We start from the raw sequence: 7033 nt of genomic DNA, 5'->3' as shown, positions 1-7033 counted from the left end.
CCCCCACGGCTGAAAGGGCGAGCATGTTTGGTGTGACGGGGATTCGCACCCGCGACCCTCAGATTGCGAGTCGAGTGCCCTAACCACCTGGCCATGCCGGGCACATGGAAGTTTTTATTCATGATAAAAGGTTGTGGGACTTATCATTCATACCATAATAAAAAATGTTCCTCTTTATAAAGACACATGTTTCATATTAAGCATCACATATTGTTTTTTAAACATCTAATATCTTTTTAGAACATTTAGTTTGGAATCTTTATTTTACCTTTATGTATCAACCTCGGCTATGTGCACAACTGTAATTATGATTATGGAAATTTTATCAGTTGCATCTTATTTTGAATATTTCCAGCTGGCTGATGCTGTTACTATTAATGTTTTGTAAACACGTAATAATTGTTTAAAACGTTTAGTTGGAAATCCTTATTTTACTGGTATCAACCTGTGCTACAACTATAGATATAATCAAAACTAGTCATTTTGTAATTGACTAAAAACAAACAGCCACTATGACCAGGGTCGAACAAAAAAAACTTGTTAAACTTTGACCACCAAAGAAACCTAAAAATAGAATTTGCAACTTCACAATTTTTATATCATTTTTAATAGTAGAACTCATAAGTGATACTTTTTTTTTGTGGTAATCCAAACAAAAAGTTATAGAAATTAAAATGTTTTCTCATTTTATGTATTTCAACATATAATAATTGTACTTGTGAATTCTGTTCTTCCACACACATATATAGATTTTCTGGAGTAACTCAAGTGTGGAGATCTCATGGAATTTTTGAATGGACATATTTTATCTTGACATTTCCATTCACTTTTATTTATCATTCATTTCTTAATATCATGAATTTTCTTTCTTTTCATATAGTTTTATAAATGCATTAACAATATTAACTTCTAAACTAACAGTCGGGGTAGATTGGTGTGTTATCATAGATATGAAATTTGATACTAAAATTTCCTTCCTAGAATAAAACTAATTTTTTTTACTTTAAATTATGCACTGCATGCTTAGTATTTCAAACTCTGAAAGAAATGTAATTGAATTTTGATTACAAATAAGTTAGAGCCCATGGAGTAGGTTTGTATTGACATCATTTTGATACAGGTTTAATCACTTTACTACTGTAAAGATGTATGCAAAATTTTAAACATTATCTTGCTAAAAGTTACATGAAATCCCAGAGAATTCTTATCCACTTTAACAACCATATTTTCAATCATTGGGAGATTCTATTCAGGCTGTATCAATCATCTGTGGTATTGTTTTAGCTACTGTACAAAGCAGCTGTGCGTTTTACATGTATTTTTACTAAAATGAAATTTTAACATACCATTTTAAATTTGACTCTTTAGTATTCTTGCAATTAAGATCATACAATGGGTACAAGTCTTTCTGAGATCTTTTTTGTTCTTGTGGTAGTTTGTTTTATAAAAGTAGTATTAATTAGAATTATTGAAAAAATATACTATGGAACTTAAAACGTTTGTAGCATTTTTTGTTAACTCAAAGCTATGTTACATTTATAGAACAAATTGAATCATTGAAGAACACAAAAATTATATCTAATGAAATGATAGTATGTTGAGAGTAATTATCAATTAATAGTAATCAGTTGGAAACATTTTGTGAAAGCAGTGGAATGAAATGAGGAATATAATCCAACTGACATGCTTGAGAAAAATATAATCTTTATAAATTTATTTATTTTTAATAACTATGTGTACCTAAATGACTTTTGACAAGTTGATCAACAGAAGTGACTGTATATTCTACCTTCTTCAGCTTTTTTATATGTATCTTTAAATCAGTTTAAAATAATTTGAAATGAGAAGTGACTGGTAACTGTTCTAAATTTAATTTCTTCTTTGCTTTCTAAGACAATTGTTCCCCCCCAGTGGCACAGCGGTATGTCTGCGGACTTAGAACGCTAGAAACCGGGTTTCGATACCCGTGGTGGGCAGAGCACAGATAGCCCATTGTGTAGCTTTGTGCATAAATTCAAACAAACAAGACAGTTGTCTGAAAAATCTTAACAGGACAAACATTAGTGATTTAAATAAAAAAAAATTCTTTAATTTGAAACACTGACAGATACAACTGCTGTATTTGCATGCATATTTACAAAATAACTGAGAGATATGACTGCTGTATTTGCATGCATGCATGTTTACAAAATACCTGACAGATACAACTGCTGTATTTGCATGCATGTTTACAAAATAACTGACAGATACAACTGCTGTATTTGCATTCATGTTTATAAAATAACTGACAGATACAACTGCTGTATTTGCATGCATGTTTACAGAATAACTGACAAATACAACTGCTGTATTTGCATGCATATGCACAGAATAACTGACAGAAACAACAGCTGTATTTGCATGCATGTTTACAGAGTAACTGACAGATACAACTGCTGTATTTACATGCATATGCACAAAATAACTGACAAATACAACTGTTGTATTTGCATGCATGTGTACAAAATAACTGACAAATACAACTGCTGTATTTGCATGCATGTTTACAGAGTAACTGACATACAACTGCTGTATTTGCATGCATATGTGCAGAATAACTGACAGATACAACTGCTGTATTTGCATGCATGTTTAAAGAATCTTGGAAGGGATCTAAAAAGTGTTAATCATTAAAAGCTGTATAAAAGTATAATATTTGGTGCTGGGCTTGAAGATAAAATTTAGTGTTACTTATTTTGATCTTTTGGAAACTATTTATCATTGGACAGAACCATCTTATTCCTTTTCATGATATTCTTCTATTGGACTAGCATATGAGTTATTAGTGTAGTATGATGCATTAGATAGTAGAAGGTATATAAAAAATATGTATATTTACATCTTAGGAGGTAACATTTATTTTATTTAACTGATTTTGTTTATATCTAACTTTAAAATGATACTCTTAAACTTATATGAAAAGGATTTTAAGGAATCTCATTGGCTTGTAATCTCTAAGTAATAATGCAACAGAGAGTCAAATTATATTTTTACTTTTCCTTTTCATAGCCCAAAACTAAATTTTGTTTGTCTTAAAATGGAGATGACAAACAAAATCCAAGACACTCTAAGTAAGTCTACTAAAACAGGTTTGTTTTTAGGTTGTAAGATTTTTACAATTACATTGTTTACCAAAATTAAATGAGTAATCTAACCATCAATGGTTAAAAATCTCTCAGTTCAAACAACAGTGTTTTAAAATTGATCTCTCTCTTATTATCATATGCATGGAAAGGAGAGCACGTAATGTAATTTTATAATGAAGTAAATATAAATTTTGTCCTTGTAGTGAGATGAAACAATCAATTGACTACAAAACCTGCTTTATGATTGAAGTTCTGTCAGGGGGGGAGTTTTTATATCTAAAAAAAAATCATACTTTTATTTTAAAGTAATTATGCAGCATGAAAATTTAAAAACTTCAGTTTATTCCGTTGTAAATGCCATAGAATCTGAACTTTTTTAAGCCTAGATACTTTGTACATTTTTAGGGTTTTTATCTTTTTTTTTTATTATTGAATTTGATGATACTTACCGTATTCTGTAAATATATATCGTAAAGCTGAAGTGTCGTTTAAGAAGTCAGGTGAAACTAACGTTAAGGAAAGAATGCTTGGGAAAAGTTGCTCATTACTAAACTTAATACATGTGCAAACAATTATATGGCTCTAACGAAACATTTTCAACTAGCAATGATTATACGTGTATGTACGTTATGTATCTCTTATTATATGTAACATTATAGAAATTTACATAATGTTTTGAGTGAAATCATCATTAGTCTGTATAACCTATAGTTTAAATAATAATTATTCACTAGTCTACCAAAAAGAAAATACTTAGTCAAATTAAAACAAAATAAATAGAGTAGTGGTACGTTCTCAAACGTTTTTATGTTTGTGGATCAGCTGAACTTTATTTGTGTCAGCAGATCCAAGAATAAATAATAAACTATACTGCCTTCCTTTCCATAAGCATACATAACCTTTCCAAGGACCACAGATAGAGGATGTTTTAGATAGAATGTTTATGGTACCGAGTGATGCATGGAGGTTTAAAAACCCGAGAATTCTTGGTCAGTATAAATCAGCGGTGTCCAACACGGTCACCACTCGCCACATGTGGCGGAACGGCTATTGACCTGTGGTGAATTGGTGCTTTACTTCTACCACCTGTTTTTTTAAATATAATTTTTAACAAAATTCATTTATACATGTACCAGTTTAAAAAAGTGTCCACTTTTTTTTTTATTTTGATGGTAACTTACTTTTTCTGCAGTAAAAATCAAAATATAGGTTGCAGATATTGGACGAAAATTTGGGGGCAGAGTTGAGATGTAGTCTAACTGATTTTATGCCTGATTTCCCTGCACTACTTAATGAAATGTCAGATTTCTCATTAATTCTATCATTAAATAATTGAAAACATTATCATGTATTTTTCTACCTCTCTACATCTATAGAAACACAGTTAATGTTTCTTTCGTCACGTGGCCAAAATGTTAACACTTTCTCCACAATATTGCCGATTATCTAAAAACTGTTGGACACCGCTGGTATAATAACTATAAATGGATCAAAACATGTAATTAAATTATCTAATCTAAAGTGAATACATCAAATAAATAATACAAGGAATACAGGAAAATGAAGAAACAAAAAATATTAAATTGAAAGAAACTAAGCATCAAGAAATAGGGAGATACAGAAAGAAGTTTTTAAGTAGCTACAATATACATGAATACACAATAGTAAGTAGAGCATGTCAGGCTAAGGGATGAAATAGGATATTAACTTTGCAAACTAAATTCCAGTGACTCTTGCTAAAATGAGTATAATGAAAAGTTTTTTTTTTTACTTATACTGAAGTGTGTTACTGAATTTTGTTTAGAACAGTCACAGAAAAAAAAGGTGGGCATATACAATAATTTGGTTTATACTTCTCTGATCTTTACCTTTTACTGTGCCTCTGTTGTAGGTACTAGACTTGTTTCCAATGGTAGACACGTTCGTTGTCTTGTGACTATATGCCAGTTTGTTAGTATATGCTTGTCTACAGTTGTTAATTCTAGAAATATGAAAATCATGCCACTTAAACAATCAATGAATTGTTAGGTCTTTAACACTAACTACTTTTATCTTTTGTACAGGTTTCACTTGTGGAGCTTTTGTAGAGGTGAAACTACACAAGTCTGTAAATTAATCACAAGAAACTAAAACCTATTAGTGTTTATTTCATGAGTTATGAAATATTTTAAAGGTGTTTTATATTATATACATAATTTTTATTTTTCTTGCTATGCATACTCTTCTACACACACAGGGTTGTTCTTACTACAAAGTCAGCAAATAAATACTCGCCAAATTCTGTTGTGAATGTGCTCATGAGGTACTTCTTTATATTTCAATCTTATAACATTAAATTTATGGTTGTGGTGCTTATTTTTAAACACTTTGAAAGGATGATAGACTAAATCATGTTTAAAAACATCAGCTAATGTATGTATTTTTCAGATTTTACAGACCCATTTCAGAACGTAATGGATTTTAGAGTTACAATGAAATATATGGACTTTTATCAAGGAACATATAGTCAGGTCTGTTTCTTTTTTCTAAATAAATATTTGCACATGGTCATTGGGTTTTTTTTTTCTTCACATGTTACTTCTTTAATTGATGTAACTAATTTTGTGAACGGTATGATGCTGAATTTAGAAACCTAATCTTCAGCTGTGTATCAGCATCCATTTATTTACTGTAAACGTTTCCTTGTGTTTTTTATAGTAGGTGTTTATAATTTTTGTACTAAATTCAACTCTAAGTGGTTTACACTTATTGATTTGTTCTGCCTTTTATTGTCTGTTAATAACTTTTTTTTAATAGAATATAATTTTATTGTCAAACACATAACTATATGATACACTACCAAACTATATTTTAACTATTACAGGCCCCATATATTAGCAATATATATATATATGTTTCAGTATAAAAATATTTTTAAAATAACATAAAGAGTTGTTAAAAATATTTCTAAAGTCATTTTTATATTGTATCATTTTTATTAATCACTTCCTTCAGCAAAATATATTTGTTTCCTTGTGCACACATATATATATATAAAAGAAAACACTGGAACATCAACTTTTTTTTTCCCCCTTCTCTTATTAAGTTCTTCTACCTGGTTTTGTGGCTTCAAAGGCCACTCTTCAAGAAATAGTTTGACTGAAACATTTTTTTCTCTTCTGTAAATCTTGGTAATTGTTTTTTCGTGATAGGAATTGTGAAACCATAAAGACAATTGCTAAGATTTACAGAAAAGAACAAATTCTCAGTAAAACTGTTTCCCAAAGATTGACCTTTGAAGTCATGAAACTGGTAGAAGAACTTAATAAGAGAAGGGAAAAAAAAGTCTGATATTCCAGTGTGTTCTTATTTGTATCCACAGGTGAATCTTATTAATGTTTTGGTTTTATATATACACACACACACACACACACACATAAATACATGAATACATATATTTAAAATTGTAACATGTATTTTTTACATAAAACTTCAAAAATTAACTTATTTTAACATTCGCATGATCTTTGAGACCGAAATACCACAAAACATGTACCGTTTTGTCTAACTCATTAAATTTTAAAAACATTTACTTTGATGTTCAGCTTATCTACCAGAAGAATGTAGAGATAAAAGTTTTTAAAATGAGAATTTTTATTTCAAGTATTCAAAAAATCATAACGTTTGATGATTTTTTTCAGTTAACGTAAACCATTTTTGATATTAAAGTGTTTGTCCATCAACATACTGTTACGACAGCGTAAGTCACGTGATGCTGGTAACACGTAATGAGTATCTAGAAGGTTCCTGAAAGCTCGAGTGTTTGCCAGACGCCCTCTATTTGTATATATAAGACTGGCAAGAAGTGACGGCATGTATAGAATTGCAGAGACGGACAATTGAGTCAAGCACGGTAGTAGCCGTAAGTG

The 7033-nt window shown here is 30.0% G+C and overlaps 2 long non-coding RNA genes across 3 annotated transcripts in view; both read left to right on the top strand.

The window, feature by feature from the left end:
- LOC111083560 overlaps positions 1-6966 on the top strand; it is a 13979-nt gene extending 7013 nt beyond the window's left edge. Inside the window, exons 3-5 of one of the 2 annotated variants that reach the window (XR_002609108.1) lie at positions 3049-3110; positions 5553-5635; positions 6806-6966. This is a non-coding gene — a long non-coding RNA (uncharacterized LOC111083560). Of the gene's footprint in view, positions 1-3048; positions 3129-5552; positions 5636-6805 lie in introns of both variants that reach the window. The other variant, XR_002609107.1, reaches the window with a different exon arrangement.
- A 4-nt stretch (positions 6967-6970) lies between these two features.
- Positions 6971-7033, top strand: part of LOC111083561 — a 2349-nt gene continuing 2286 nt past the window's right edge. Inside the window, exon 1 of the long non-coding RNA XR_002609109.1 lies at positions 6971-7026. This is a non-coding gene — a long non-coding RNA (uncharacterized LOC111083561). The remainder of the gene's footprint in view (positions 7027-7033) is intronic.

Source organism: Limulus polyphemus, unplaced genomic scaffold (assembly GCF_000517525.1).
Source record: "Limulus polyphemus unplaced genomic scaffold, Limulus_polyphemus-2.1.2 Scaffold10085, whole genome shotgun sequence".
NCBI lineage: Eukaryota > Metazoa > Arthropoda > Merostomata > Xiphosura > Limulidae > Limulus > Limulus polyphemus.
Note: the sequence above shows the minus strand (reverse complement) of the source record. Positions and strands in the feature narration are given on the sequence as shown.